The sequence below is a fragment of the Canis aureus genome, chromosome 28, assembly GCF_053574225.1.
Source record: "Canis aureus isolate CA01 chromosome 28, VMU_Caureus_v.1.0, whole genome shotgun sequence".
Lineage (NCBI taxonomy): Eukaryota > Metazoa > Chordata > Mammalia > Carnivora > Canidae > Canis > Canis aureus.
Genome location: NC_135638.1, coordinates 38,368,882 through 38,385,742, shown reverse-complemented (window position 1 = coordinate 38,385,742; position 16,861 = coordinate 38,368,882). Strand labels below are relative to the sequence as shown.

The 16,861-nt window shown below is 38.3% G+C and overlaps 1 protein-coding gene and 1 pseudogene across 10 annotated transcripts in view; one reads left to right on the top strand and one right to left on the bottom strand.

Moving 5' to 3' along the window:
- The window catches only part of PXDNL (peroxidasin like), a 429,362-nt gene that overhangs the window by 230,892 nt on the left and 181,609 nt on the right, over positions 1–16,861 (bottom strand). The window lies entirely within an intron of this gene.
- On the top strand, positions 10,611–14,051 carry LOC144300131 (small ribosomal subunit protein uS10 pseudogene; annotated as a pseudogene).

The window sequence follows — 16,861 nt, the reverse complement described above, 5'->3', positions numbered from 1 at the left end:
TAGCTGAATGACAAAACAAAACATAATAAACCTTCAGGTATATGCATTTACTACAAAAAGAATTTGCAATCCCTCCTCATAAAATTTACTAAAATTTATGTATTTGGGATATTTTCTTTCTGAAAAACTAATATGCTTAGATATATTGTGGAATACAATCAGATGGACTCACATTTTTAAGTAGGCACTCTAGAGGGAAATGTTTTCTTGAAGGTCAAGCTCCAGCATGCCACCACCCTTTCTGTATAATGGTAGACCTGGGAAGTGAAAAGGACATGACTAGAACTTTCCTATACCCTTAGATGGCTGTTCCTATATAGTCCAAGGCATCCCAGCTGCCAAACACTATAGGTCATCTTTGAGAATTAATTTTGTCTAATAGCAGTAATTAATATGATCTCATTTTCTTTGTCAACCTCAGAAGGCTGCAATCCCTAATGATCACTACAAAGGTGACATGAAGCCCACTTATTTTAGGCTCTTGGGCTGCTCATTATCACCGGGACTCTCAACCAGTTTTCTACCCCTACTGCCAATAATCAATGGCAGATTATTGGAATTATTGGCAAACTACTATACTATTTAAAGGAATGCCTCCTCTATTTACTCACAAAAACCACTCAACACAATAAGTAGGTGGATGCTTTATTGGTCAAAGTTGCTATGTCATCTGGGTCATCTTCTCAGGACACCACTTTCATTGACCTCTGGGTTTCCTTTTTAATCATAATACCATGAAGCATTAATAAGGCAAAGAAAAAGAGAAAATAAATGTAATTTAGTGAAACAAAAGGAAAGGCTCCTTTTTTTTCCTGCTCTGAACCTTATTTTCAGTGACTCTTGAATGTGGAAATACTCAAATTGATGAGCTGCTCTCAGATCAAGTCACTTCACCCAGACCCTGGCCCTCAATGAATTCCAGAATTAACCTGAAAACTCTCAAGATTCTATTCTGTTAGCTGTGCCTTCTTATAAAGCCATTTCTAAGGTTTTCTTGCTTTTCTTAAGGATGAATGACAGCCTTAAAAGAGACACTCTAGGGCACTACAAGAAGCACTACTTAATAAAAAGATAATGTGTTCTAATCCTCACTAAATCTTTGATTATTTAATTTTCTGGAGTTTGTCCATATGTAAAATTTTTAAGAATAAATCGTAATAATAACATTGATCTGGATACCCCAGATTTGATTTGGGATTAAAGTAAGATAATATATATGAAAACAGAAACTAGATGGAAGTTGGGTTGGTTATTTATAAAGTATGAGGATTACAGTAGGGACAGGGTGGTAAAGGATTACATAGAAATAAGGGTTTCTCCTTGGGAAGATGCCTCAGGAAGTTCAATGCAATATAGTATCCCATAGACTAGGGCCCTCAGCCTTAGCTATGTTGATATTTGAAGTCAGATAATTCTGTGTTGGGATGTGTGTTGTCCTGTAAATTGTAGGATAGTTAGCACCCCTGGGTTCTATCCTTTAGATGTTGAAGCATCCCCTCCTCGAATTGTGTCAAATATCCCCTATAGAGAGAAACCATGTCAGATGGGAACCACTGTCCTAGATTCTGGGGCCTGGAGAAGGATCCCAGCCACAGTTTCTAGTTTCCAGCCTCAAATTTCAGGTATAGGGGAGTAATAACTAATATGAATGATATACAGTAGTCACAAAATTTATTTTTGGGGTTGTGGTGGCCTACCACCTCAGTTCCTACAGGTTAAATGTCAAGGCTGATCAAAGTAGGAGAAAAGAGAGAACATTGGGCAGAAACCACATGTGGGAAGCAGGTAGCTAAAGTGAATCAAAGGAATGAATCAACATGATGATAGAGGTGACAAGAATTGGTAGGAAATAGGAAACAGAAGTAAGACAAATCACCAACAGACCAACCGAGGTGTATAAGGATGAATCTAGGAGCAAGAATAACATAAATAGGGATGCCTGGGTGGCTCAGTGGTTGAGTGTCTGTCTTTGGCTCAGGGCATGATTACGGAGTTCTGGGATCGAGTCCTGCATCGGGCTCCCTATAAGGAGCCTGCTTCTGCCTCTGCCTATGTCTCTGCCTCTCTCTCTGTCTCTCATGAATAAATAAATATTTTTTTAAAAAAGAATAACATAAACAAAAATGAATCATTAAAGGGAAATGAAGAGCAAGAGTGTCTGTGTGTTTTCAGAAGAACTTCTGGATGGCTGCTTACTGCTTTAAGCATCTATATTTCAACTTTTTCCTCCTGGGCTTGAGGGAAGCTCCCAATATCTCAAATGTACAGAGAGAGGCTTCTGATATCACCAGGTAACAACCATAACAACTGGACAACTGCCTGGTGGCTGCCCCTCTGAAAACCATGGGAGTTCTCTTACTGTCCTGTGTGTGCCATGTTCTCAAAGGCCCATTGTTCATTCATTTGTTACTATTTACCTGATGAGACTAAATAACAAATCACAAATTATTGATCTCTTCAATTACTTCTCATTTTTTTCAACAGTAACTTCAGAACTCCTGGAATGGGTCTAATACATTAAAGTTAATCAAAGAAGACGAAAGGGAGCACAAGGACTTGCCCAAAGGTTTAGCAACTTGAGGTAATTGCCCTAAACACAAATTACACCTTTTGGCACTGTAAGAAGAGATGCCACACGTAACCACCCTGCTCTACTCCAGTCAATCACTGGTCAACATTTTGGAGCATGACACTTGTGCAGTTTGGCACTAACAGGACCTGGATTCCACCTGGATTAAACTTAAGTTTCTAACTTAAAAACTTTTTAAGTTTCTAACTTAAAAATCATCATTAGCATGGCACACAGTCCTTGATCTACATGGGATACACTTCCAATAAATTAGTGTAAAATTATTATTTATAATAATATAAAAAATTGAAAGATGGCAGCAGAGTAAGAGGATCCTAGCCTCATCTTGTCCCATGAACACAAGAAGATAACTATCAAATCATCCCAAATACCCCAGAAGTTGACTTGAAGACTGACAGAATGAACTTCCCAACAAAGGGAGAAAAGAGGCACATTGGTGAGGTACGAGGTGGTTTAGGGGAGAAGAGAATCATGGGTACTGCAGCGGGGATGGAGCCATAGTCATGGAGAAGGACAGAAGAGAGAGGAGTACACAGGAAAACATATAAGGAGAAGGTTTCCCCAAGCTTGGAAAACGAGAGGAGCTGAATTTTGTAAATTCTTGCAGCCAGCAGGGCTTAAAGCCTGGAGTTTTAAAGGTCAGCAGGGTTGGGTGGGAAAGAGCCCAGAGGGCACTGTCCTGCTCCTGGAGAGAAGGCAGGCAAACAATCAAGGAGCAGACAGCATGGAGACAGTGATCTGAGGAACTCCTAGGGCACACAGAGGAGAGATCACTCTCTCTTCTTGGAACACATCCCTGAGAGGCAGCATTCATGGAGACACCTCTCCAGAACAAAGGAGTCAGCTGGTGCCATTTTCCTCCCACACTCCAGCACAAACACAGCCATGTGTGAGAAGCGTGCACAGCCTCATGTTGGCTGCCTAACTTATTTACATCAAGCCCCACCCCCTGTATTCTGGCAGGACAGCCCTTCTCAGTCAAACGTGCCTCAGTCCCAGTGTGGTGGGCCTCTCCCCCAGAAGACCAGCACAAGCCCCTGCCCACACCACATCTCCTGACCAGACAGTTCTACAGGGCCTCAGTTCTGGTGAACCTGGTGTCAGGACTCATTTCACAAGCACACCACAGCACACCTAGTCACAATTGGCCACATTTAGGCCAGGGATCAAATACTGCCCATAGCAAAAACACAATAGCAGGGTGCAGGCGACACACACTACAGACACTCCCTGAAGCCCCTGGCCATGAGCACTACATGACCTTTTCTTCATAAGGCCATTATTTTCAGGAGTAGGAGACATAACTGGCTTTTCTAGCACACAGAAGAAGGCAGAGACTTAGACAAAATGCCAAGATGGAGGAATTTATCCCAAATGAAAGAACAAGATAAAGCCAAGGCCAGAGATTTAAGCGAAATAACATGCCTAATGGGGAACTGAAAGCAACAATCATAGGGATACTCACTGGATTTGAGAAAAGAATAGAAGACATTGGAAACCCGTACCCACAGAGACAAAAGAGTTTACAAAGAATCAATCAGAGATGAAGGATGCAATCAATAAGTGAGATTGGAAGCAGGCATGACACAATGAGCAGCAGGCTGGGAGAAGCAGAGGAATGAGTTAGTGACTTAGAAGGCCAGGTGATGGAGAGCACTGAAGGTGAACAAAAGAGAGAAAGAAGAATTAGGCAACACAGGAATAGACTTAGGGAATTCAATAACTCCACCAAATTTAATAGCATTTGTATTATAGGAGGCCTAAAAGAATAAGAGATAGAAAAGGGGGCAGAAAAATTTATTTCAAGAAATAATAGCAGAAAACTTCCCTAACCTGTGGAAGGAAACAGACATCCATATCCAGGAGGCAGAGAACTCCCATCAAAATCAACAAAAGCAGGCTAACACCAAGATGTATTGTCATTAAATTGGCAAAATATAGTAATAAAGGAAAAAATCTTAAAAGCATCAAGACAAAAGAAGTCCTTAACCTACAAGGGAAAACCCATAAGGCTAGCTGGAGATTTATCAACAGAAACTTGGCAAGCTAGAGAGAGGGGTATGATATATTCAAAGTGCTGAGTGGGGAAAACTCTGTAGCCAAGATTATTCTATTCAGCAAGGCTGTCATTCAGAATAGAAGGAGAGAGTTTCCCAAACTAAAGCTAAAGAGTTCATGACCACTAAACCAGCCCATTTGGAAATATTAAAGTGGATTCTTTCAGTGCAAAGGAGACACCAAAAGTGACAAAGATAAGAAAGGATCAGAGAAAATCTCCTGAAATAATGACAAAACAAGTAATAAAATGGCAATAAATACATATCTATCAGTAATTACTTTTAATGTAAATGGACCTAACACTTCAATCAAAATACATAGGCTATCAGAATGGATTAATAAACAAGATCCAAGGGACACCTGGGTGGCTCAGGGTGTGATCCTGGTCCAGGGATTGACTCCCACGTCAGGCTCCCTGTGAGGAGCCTGCTTCTCCCTCTGCCTATGTCTCTGTCTCTCTTTCTGTGTCTCTCATGAATATGTAAATAAAATCTTAAAAAAAAAAAACAAGATCCATCTATATGCTGCCTATAAGAGACTCATATAACCCTAAAGACACCTGTAGATTGAAAGTGAGGGGATGGAGAAAAATTTATCATGCAACTAAATGGATGTTAAAAAAAAGAGTAGCAAATCTTATAACAGACAAACTAGATTTTAAAAAGAGATAAAGAAAGGCATTATATAATCATAAAAGGGACAATTCAGTAAGATATAACAATTGCAAATATTTATACCTATAAATATTTACCTAGAAAAAGCACAATGCCTTTTAAAACAAAGAAAAATAACAAATGTATGCCTATAAACATTGCTTAGTAAAAGAACAACAAACAAAACTTAAAGCCAGCAAAAGGAAGGAAATAATAAGATTAGAGCAGAAATAAATAATATAGAAATTTTAAAAACAATAGAACAAATCAACGAAACCAGGAGCTGGTCTTTGTAAAAATTTTTTAAATTGGCAAACCCGGGATCCCTGGGTGGCGCAGCGGTTTGGCGCCTGCCTTTGGCCCGGGGCGCGATCCTGGAGACCCGGGATCGAATCCCACATCGGGCTCCTGGTGCATGGAGCCTGCTTCTCCCTCTGCCTGTGTCTCTGCCTCTCTCTCTTTCTCTCTGTGTGACTATCATAAAAAAAAAAAAAAAAAAAAAATATTGGCAAACCCTTGGCCAGACTTATCAGGAAGAAAAGAGAAAGGAGCCAAATAAAATAAAAAATGAGTGAGGAGAAAAAACAACCAACACTACAGAAATACAACAGTTATAAGAGAATATTATGAAAACCTGTATGCCAGTAAATTGGACAACCTGGAAGAAATGGATAAATTCCTAGAAACATAAACTACTAACACTGAAACAGGAAGAAACAGAAAACTTGAACAGACTGATTACCAGCAAAGAAACTGAATCACTAATCAAAAAACCCTTTGTTGGTTTGTTTTGTTTCTTAAATTCCAAATAGGAGTAGAATCATACAGTATTTGTCTTTCTCTGATTCACTTAGCATTATAGTCTTTAATCTCATCCATGTAATTGCAAATGTCAAGATTTCATTTTTTTTATGGTTGAGTAATCTTCCAATATGTGTGTGTGTGTGTGTGTGTGTGTCTTTGTATACATATATACACCATATCTTCTTTATCCATTCATCAGTCAATGGACACTTGGGCTATTTCCATAGTTGGGTACTGTTGATAGTGCTGCTATAAAAGTGCAAGCATCCTTTTGAATTAGTATTTTTGTATTCTTTGGGTAAATATCTAGTAGTACACTTGCTGGGTTGTAGGCTAGTTCTATTTTTCACTTTTTGAGGATCCTCCATGCTGTTTTCCACAGTGGCTACATCACTTTGCATTTCTACCAACAGTGTAAGAGTGTTCCCCTTTCTCTTGAATCCTCACCAGCACCTGTTTGTTTCTTGTGTTGTTGATTTCAGCCATTCTGACAGGTGTGAGGTGATATCTCACCATGGTTTTGATTTGCATTATCCTGATGATGAGTGAAATTGAGCATCTTTTCATGTATGTTGACCATCAGTATATCTTCTTTGGAAAAATATCTATTCATGTCTTTTGCCCATTTTTTATTTATTTATTTTTATTTTTTAATTTTTTTTTAAATTTATGATAGTCACACAGAGAGAGAGAGAGAGAGAGGCAGAGACACAGGCAGAGGGAGAAGCAGGCTCCATGCACCGGGAGCCCGATGTGGGATTCGATCCCGGGTCTCCAGGATCGCGCCCTGGGCCAAAGGCAGGCACTAAACTGCTGCGCCACCCAGGGATCCCTTGTCCATTTTTTAAAAAAGAGAGAGGGAGGCAAACCAAGAAACAGACTCTTAACTATAGAGAACAAACTGATGGTTATAGGAGAAGAGGTGGGTTGGGGGATGGGTAAAATAGGGGATGGGGATTAAGGAGTGCACTTGTGATGAGCACCAGGTGTTATATGCAAGTGCTGCATCACAGTATTGCATATCTGAAACTAAAATTATAATGTATGTTAAGTAATTGGAATTTAAATTAAAACTTAAAAATAAATAATAAATAACTATATTTATTAAATGCTTGCAGTTTTAATTCTAATATTATTCAGCATCCAGGACTACCAATCATTAAAAGACAGACCTTGGGATCCCTGGGTGGCGCAGCGGTTTGGCGCCTGCCTTTGGCCCAGGGCATGATCCTGGAGACCCAGGATCGAATCCCACATCGGGCTCCCGGTGCATGGAGCCTGCTTCTCCCTCTGCCTGTGTCTCTGCCTCTCTCTCTCTCGCTCTCTTTGTGACTATCATAAATAAATGCAAATTAAAAAAAAAAAAAGACAGACCTTTCCTTTTCTTTTTTACAAAATATTCCTAAAAAGCATTTAATATACAAACTATTTTAAGTGTCTCTAAACTAATTAGAAGAAAGGTCTGTTCAAGTTTTCTATTTCTTTATAACAAATTCAGTTACTAAAACCAGCACCCATTTATTATCTCAGTTTCCATGAGTTAGGAATTTAGTCACAGTTTTGTTGGATCCCCTGCTAACATTTCAGCAGGCTGAAATCAAGGGGTCAGCTGGTTGAGTTTTCATCTGGACCTTAAGGTCCTCCTCCAAACTCATTCAAATTGTTAGCAGAACTCAGTTCCTTGCAGTGGGAGGACCAATGCCCTCACGACTGGATGCCACCCTCTCCACAGAAGGTTCACAGTGACTATTTTTCTTCTTCTTGGTAGTATGAGAGCACATCTACTGCTTAGATAGAGCTGCCTTGAAAAGGTTCACCAGATTATATCAGGTCCACTCAGAATAGTTTCTCTTTTGATTAACTAAAAGTCAATTGTTTAGGGCTTTAATTAAATGTAAAAAAAGATCCTTTTACTTTTGCCACATAATATAAATAATCACAAGAGTGATACATAGGGCTCCCCCCTCCACTATGCACATGAAAGGTCATTGTGCACACCATTAAAGGTCATCTTAGAATTCTTAATGTCATCTGAAGTTTTGGGGTTAGTAGTTGATGCCTCATCATCATCTTTATTATTAGCTACAGTGTGATAGCACTTAATAAAATGTTTAAGCATTTAAAAATGATGTATTACCTGGGGATATATGCCACCCCTCTTTGAGATATAAATACATATAAGGAAATGAAAAATGGTAATTTTAGTATATTAGTTCCTTTGGTAGTGAAAAAAGAGAATGCAATAAGGTTTATTGTTGGTTAATTTCTTAACTGGGATGATGGTTACAGAGTGTTCATTATTACACCTTTGAAGAAGCCTTAAATACTTTATAATAAATACTGAAATAGCTTTAAACAAGCATTCATGTACCTGACTGTTTTCACAGTTATAAGACAAAGCTTCTGCCTTCAACAGTCCCAAAAATCTAACAAGGGAATCAGACAAATAAGAAATTACAAATTTCTTATAAACTTTTATGTGAAAAAAGCCATGGTATGGGTCAGACACCCACACCAATTTTGGGGAGAGATAAAGCCAAGGAAAGTTTACCGGAGGAGGGAGCATAGAGTTTTGGAGGACAGGTGGGAATTCTCTCAAGAAGTAAAAGAAGCCAAAGAGGGTCAGGAAGGTGTTACAGGGAACAGTACACTGTTGTGGATGTCTGTCACTGCCAGAGGGCACTGGAGGTGTGCAGATTAGAGGAAGCTAGTAGAAGATGGATGAAGATTGGAGCAAACAAAGGCACATTATGAAGAACCTCTCAAGCCCTGCTACAAGCTTCCTTATGATGAAAGCACTGGAGACTCACTGGAACCCTTTAGCCAAAGGAATAATGTCATTTACAAGTGTCAATCTGACAACAGGATGAAAACAATGTTGTTGATATTATGTTCTTTTATCTTGTTTGCTTAGATTGGAGCTAGATAGAGGAAGACAGTGAGAGGAGGCTGGATATTTTCTCTCTGTCCCTGGGACCCACTTCTAGCCTTTTTCCACCTGGCCCTGTGCTGATCAATAGGAACTGGTTTCTTTGTCCTCTGACTTCAGTCAATGGGGAGCAGCAGTAAGATACTGAAGGGAAACAGGATAGTAAAATCGAGGTATCTACTCTCCAGCTTCCTTCCTAAGATTTGCAGAGCACTGCTAGCCTCCATCTAAGGACCACAGTTCCCATTAAGTGCCTCTCTCCACACGACTCTTTGTATGTCCAAATCTATGTCTAATATTTGCTCTCTCCCATTACCCCTTCAGGGGGACAAAGTCATGGGATAAGGCTAGGAATGAGATGTATTTTTCTGTGTATTTTCTTACACCTGCCCAAACCTTTGTAATAGTCCCTGAATTGAACTGTCTTCAGAATGCCCAATTTTTGTGTGCCATTATTTCTTGTCAGATGCTGCCTGATACAGTAATTATCTCCATGATCCAAATAAGACTTCCCAAAAATCTAAATTAAAGCTATGGATAGAAAGAAGAATGGTCTGGAAGATTAGAGGTAAAATTAATTATAGTTAATAAGCAATCGAATATAGGAACATAAATGAATATCAAAGGTTACTCCCAAATTTCAGATCTGGATTACCAGAACAATGGCATCATCACTTAGCAAGAAAGAAAATATGGCTAGAGGGATATGGAGATGCTGAGTCGGGATTGGTCATGGGTTAAGTCTGGGGGAGGCTATTATTGAGGTGTCTAAACACAGACAGTTTGACTAAAGGCTATCCCAATTTTCTTCAACCTCTTTATATTAAATAAATGCGTTTGAAATTTAAAAGCCATATAATTTTATTTGACCCAATTTTTGAAATCAGATGACACTAAATGATGGCATATGTTACTGTATATTTGGACATTTTAATCTGCAAAAGGTTAATATGAGATACCCAAAAGATAGTGCAAATAAAGCATATAAATGCTCTATCAATCTCTTTTAATTAATTTAAAAATTAGAATCACATTCTTTAAGTATGATGCTTTTCTATTGAGTACCACAAGTTTCTTGGTTCTCTTGATGTCATTGGAAGCAGCAACACACAAAGAATACTAGACTTTCATCCAGTGTTCACATGTGCCATGTAGTGGCTGGGAAACTTAAGAAAATATATGTTTTAAAAGATAATAATTTCCCGATCAGTCAGTACTAAATGGAAATATAGCAAATGTTAGCAAGACAATGTTCTCGAGTTTTGGGATTTTGGTTTAGGTTTGATTCTTTATGTTTGAATATTCTGCATTTTACAAGATCTCTTGTAGTAAATATGCATTTAGTTTATAATGAAACAAGCGTGCTTACTTAAGAACATAAATGACACATGGTTTTAAGAAATGCCTGTTAGATGTAGTTCTACTGTTAACAATGGAAAGGGAAAATAAAGCCAAGAGGGTTTGAAAAGCGTCTTCTTTCCTTCTGACTCTAGTGGTAAACACACATTCCACACATACATATACACACAGTGAAGAGTCTTCTATCCCAGCCCTTTTCAAATACAAAGATTTCCAAATGGTTGTGAAAGATCTTTTGAAAAATAATCCCACCATTTTGAAATTCACTGCCTCCTTCTTGGCTGCCAAGTTCCAGCTCCCCATTGAGTTACTATGTGATGAAAATGGTCTTCTGAGCCCCCAGGTGCTGCCTCTGTCTACAAAAGCTGCCAATCACCAGGCTCTCCATATGGCAGCAGCAGGACTAAAGCTAAAGGGCAAAGACACCAGTGATTACCAAAGCAGAGAATCGGCCAAAAATAGGGAACACAAACAAAGCAAAGTCAGAAAGGTGAGGCTGTACAATCTGAAAGTCAGCAGGTATTGGCATTCGGGACAAAGTCCATTTTCGTGGACTTCAATAAACCAAACAGTAAATGAGAAATTGAATAAAAACCTGCCTGATTGGGATCCCTGGGTGGCGCAGCGGTTTAGCGCCTGCCTTTGGACCAGGGCGCGATCCTGGAGACCCAGGATCGAGTTCCACGTCGGGCTCCCGGCATGGAGCCTGCTTCTCCCTCTACCTATGTCTCTGCCTCTCTCTCTCTCTCTCTGTGTGACTATCATAAATAAATAAAAAAAAAAATTAAAAAAAAAAAAACCTGCCTGATGGATTAATGGATCCTGCAGAATCAGGATGCAACCATATTCTAAGAACCAGGCACTCTAAAATCACTACTATATTCCTTTGGTAAACCTTATCTGCTTTTAAAGATAAAGGTACAGTAGTCTCCAACTATCAGCCAACTGTTCACATTTTAGTTCCCCTTTCAGCTGAAAACTCATTCAGAAGTGAGTTCTCAGATTAGAGTTCCTGAGAATACACATCCTGGTAGGAGGGACCCCCGTTTAAGGACAGTGCCTGTGCCTCTTATGGGGAAGAGTAGGGCTCTGGAGGAGAGTAACTCTGAAATCAAGAAGAGGGCGCTCCCAGTAGGAACTGATGATTCATAAAGAGTGGCAGTAGGTAACAGTGGTTAAAATTTGGTGTTCTGGACTCATGAAGATTCAATTTTGAATCCCTTTTGGTACAGATCCAACAGTACCATCTTAGCTTGCACAGGGTGGGAAATAATGATGCCTTACCCTGTATAATTACGATGAGGATTGAACTAGTATAGCCTAGTCCTTAATGAGTGCTCAAAACAATGTTAGTGGCTCTTTATTTAAAAATGAGTAAATCTCCTGGGTTCCAACATTCTTTTATACAGGTGAAAGTTCTAGTATTTCTTGTATATTTCGGGAAATATTTTTAGGGTTGGAAGCACAATCTGAAGCATTTGATCTATAATAGAGATCAGATTTCAGAAATTTTGCCATGGAAACCTGTTTGTATTTTTAATGGAAAACTGAAAACGTACTTTTTGAACATAATGATGCTACAAAGAAAAATCTGGATGAAATGTGTCATTGAATTGAAAGTAACAGCTGAAGACACACGGCTGATAGCCAATATTTTTGAGATAAACTTAAGAAATTTTCTATATTTTGAAGGGTTCAAAAATGCCTTTAATCCTGGAAATGGTTAAACTCAATATGCCAGATGTAAAATAAAAGATTTTCCCCATTTGCTATACAAAAACACTATAGTTTATTTCCAGAGTGTTTTTAGGCAACATATTGCAAACATTTACCCCTAATGTCTTGCCTGTTGTTATTTTCTTGGAATTCCAGATATTACAGAAGTCCAATTCATGGGGTAACCATGGCATTTGCATATTTGCAGCTGGAACTTTCTTACAACTCAGTCATTTAGAGAAACAATAATAGTTTCTCCTAACAACTAAATAAATTACTTTTGTGTATTTTGTCAGGACAACATATTTCTGCAAACTTCTAAAGAAATGAAAATTAGATTGCTAAATAGTAATATAGTTTACCCTTTAGAGTTTAGTAATAGTTGATTCATGAGCATAGTTTTCATGACATTGCTAATATATTGTAAAATGAATAAAAAATATTTTTCTATCTCACTAATTTCTCCTTTAAAAAATTTAGTAGGAACATATATCAAGTATATCTGTATTCAAATGGATTTTATAAACATTGCTCTCAAATTTTCTGTTTCCATGTATGAGTATATATTACAGATTTCCACACATCATAAAGTTGCTACTAATCTATACATTTTTAGATTGCTTTATTGCAACATACAAGCATGCATTCTGTATAAGATAAATGGAACAATAACATCAGTTGGTATCCTAAAACCATTGAGCATTTAAAAGTAGTTTATTAACTTCCTATTATATATTCATATAAAATCTTATCGAGAAACATATGATGTGCTAATATAATATTTTAAGACCATATACATATGTGTACATATATTTGAATATATACCTGATGAATGATATAGTACAGCAGAAATACAGACTTGGGAGGGCATGACGGACAGAATTATAAGATGTCACCCCACTGGGACACCTGGGTGGCTCAGTGGTTGAGAATCTTCCCTTGGCTCAGGGCGTGATCCCAGGGTCCTGGGGTTGAGTCCCATATCGGGCTTCCTGCATGGAGCCTGCGTCTATGCCTCTGTGTGTGTGTGTCTCATGGGTAAATAAAGAAAATCTTAAAAAAAAAAATGTCCCTGGATCTATTCTCCAGGGATGAGACTTGGAATATGATGATATATCATGCTTATGATTGTATCATCTTACAAATGAAAAAGGAATTTTTCAGATGGAGTTAAAGTTATTAATCAGTTTACTCAGAATTAATCAAAGTGAGATTGTCTGGGCAGGCCTGATGGAATCACATGAGCACTTTTATAAATTTAAATTCAATTAATAATGTATTATTGATTTCAGAGGTATAGGTCAGTAATTCATCAATCTTATATAACCCCGAGCGCTCATTACCTCAGGTGCCCTCCCTAATGCCCATCACCCAGTTACTGCAATCCACCCACCCCTCCCCTCCAGGGACCCTCAGTTTGTTTCCTGTGATTAAGAGTCTCTTATGGCTCTTTGAGGAAGGCCTGGTGGCAGCCAGAGCCGGAGCCTAGGACTCCCTGCTCCTGCTCCGGACTCACTGCTGTCCGCTCTCGCTAAGGAGCCTCGGTCAGGAAGCCGTACTGAAGCCATGGCATTAAAGACACCGGGAAGACACCCATGGAACCGGAGGTGGCGATTCACAGAATTAGCATTACTCTAACAGCCGCAACATAAAATCTTCGGAAAAGGTATGTGCTGACTTGATCAGAGTTGTGAAGGAAAAGAATCTCAAAGTGAAAGGACCAGTGCAGATGCCTACCAAGCCTCTGAGAATCATTACGAGAAAGACTCCTTGTGGTGAAGGTTCTGAGATTTGGGATTATTTTCGGATGATCCACAAGCGACTCATTGATTTGCACAGTCCTTCTGAGATTGTTAAGCAGAGTGCCTCCATCAGTATTGAGCATGGAGTTGAGGTTGTAGTCACCATCACAGATGCTTCAATCAACCCTTTTTTTTTTTAATTTTTTAATTTTATTATTTTTTTAATCAACCTTTTTAATAAATTGATTATCTGTTGTTAAGTCTTGTTGACTTTCATTCATCATACCAACGAATTTTAGGAATATAGAGTTGTGCTGTTCAACCTACTCTACCTTTGGAGTAGTTCGAATAGTTCATTCTTGCCTTTGTTTCCCTTGCCTTTGGCAATGTGTCTAAGAGGTTGAGGCCGAGGTTACGAAGGTTGCTGTTTGTGCTGTCTTGGATTTTCATGGATTCCTGTCTTGCATTTAGGTATTTCATCCATTTTGAGTCTATTTTTGTGCATGGTGTGAAGAAATGGTCAAGTTACATTCTTCCACATGAGGCTGTCCAACTTTCCCAATACTATTTATTGAAAAGACTGTCTTTTTCCCAGTGGATAGTCTTCCCTGCTTTGTCAAAGATTAGTTGACCGTAGGGTTGAGGGTCCATTTCTGGGTTCTCTATTCTGTTCCATTGATCTACTTGTTTGTTTTTGTGACAGTACTGTACTCTCCTGATGATTACAGCTTTGTAATACAGCTTGAAGTTAGGCATTGTGATGCCCCCAGCTTTGGTTTTCTTTTTCAACATTCCTCGCTATTTGGGGTCTTTTCTAGTTCCATATATTTTAGGATTATTTGTTCCAACTCTGTGAAATATGTTGATGGAATTTTGATAGAGGTTGCATATTGAATGGATAGATTGCTCTAGTAGCATAGATATTTTAACAATTATTTGTTCTTTCAATCCATGAGCAAGGAACATTTTTCCATTTCTTTGTGTCTTCCTCAATTTCTTTCATGAGTGTTCTACAGTTTTCTGAGTATAGATCCTTTGCCTCTTTGGTTAGGTTTATTCCTAGGTATCTTACAGGTTTTAGTGCAATTGTAATGGGATCAACTCCTTAATTTCTCTTTCTTCAGTCTCATTGTTAGTTTATACAAATGCAATTAATTTCTGTGCATTGATTTTATATCCTATTTTGCTGGATTCCTGTATGAGTCCTAGCCATTTTGCAGTGGAGGTTTTTGTGTTTTCCATATAGCATATCCTGCCATCTGCAGAGTCAGAGTTTGGCTTCTTTGCCAATTTGGATGCATTTTATTTCTTTTTGTTGTTTGATTGCTGAGGCTAGGACTTCCAGTACTATGTTGAACAGTATTGGTGAGAGCGGACATCCTTGCCATGTCCCTGACCTTAGGGGAAAAGCTCTTAGTTTCTCCCCATTGAGAATAATATTCACTGTGGCTTTTCTTATATGGCTTTTATGATATTAAGGTATGTTCCCTCTATCCCTACACTGTGAAGAATTTTAATCAAGAATGGATGCTGTATTTTGTTGAATGCTTTTTCTGCAACTACTGAGAGGATCATATGGTTCTTGTCCTTTCTTTTATTAATGTAGCATAACATCTTGATTAATTTGAGGCTGTTGAACCACTCCTGCAGCCCAGGAATAAATTCCACTTGATCACGGTGAATAATCCTTTTAATGTACTATTGGATCCTATTGGCTAGTATTTTGGTGAGATTTTTGCATCCATGCTCATTAGTAATACTGGTCTGTAATTCACCTTTTGGTGGTGTCTTTGTTTGGTTTTAGGATCAAGGTAATGCTGGCCTCATAGAAAGATTTTGGAAGTTTTCATTCCATTTCTATTTTTTGAAACAGCTTCAGAAGAATGGGTATCAATTCTTCTTTAAATATTTGGTAGAATTCCCCTGGAGAGCCTTCGACTCTTGTTTGTTCGAAGATTTTTGACTCCTGCTTCAATATCCTTGCTGGTTATGGGTCTGTTCAGGACTTCTATTTCTTCCTGTTTTAGTTTTGGTTGTTTATATGTCTCCAGGAATGCATCCATTTCTTCCAGATTACTTAATTTGTTGTCATATAGTTGCTCATAATATGTTCTTATAATTATATTTCTTCAGTGTTATTTGTGATCTTTCCTCTTTCATTCATGATTTTATTTATTTGGGACCATTCTGTTTTCTGTTGGTAAGTTTGGCCAGGGATTTATTGATCTTATTAATTCTTTCAAAGATCCAGCTCTTAGTTTCATTGATCTGTTCTCTTCTTTTGGCCCCTATTTCATTGATTTCTTCTCTAATCTTTATTATTTCTCTTCTCCTGCTGGGTTGAGGCTTTATTTGTTGTTCTTTCTCCAGTTCCTGAGGTGTAAGGTTAGATTGTGTATTTGAGATTTTTCTTATTTCCTGAGGAAGTCTTGTATTGCTATATACTTCCCATTTAGGACCACCTTTGCTGCATCCCAAAAGTTTTGAACAGTTGTGTTTCATTTTCATTTGTTTCCATGAATTTTAAAAATTTTTTCTTTAATTTCCTGGTTGACCCATTCATTCTTTAGTAGGATGCTCTTTGACCTCCATGTATTTGAGTTCTTTCCAAATTTCCTCTTGTAATTGAATTCCAGTTTTGAAGCACTGCAGGCTGAAAATATGTAGGGAATGATCCAAATCTTTTGGTACTGGTTGAGACCTGATTTGTGACCCAGCATGCGATCTATTCTGGGGAATGTTCCACGTGCACTCAAGAAGAATGTGTATTCCATTGCTTTAGGATGGAATGTTCTGAAAAGATCTGTGAAGTCAATCTGGTCCAGTGTCATTCAAAACCTTTGTTTACTTGTCAATCTTCTGTTTATCATCTGTCCATTGCAGTGAGTGGGCTGTTAGTCTTCTACTATTATTGTATTATTATTATTATTGATGTATTTCTTTAATTTTGTTATTAATTGGCTTATATACTTAGCCACTCTCATGTTAGGGGCATAAATATTTACAATTG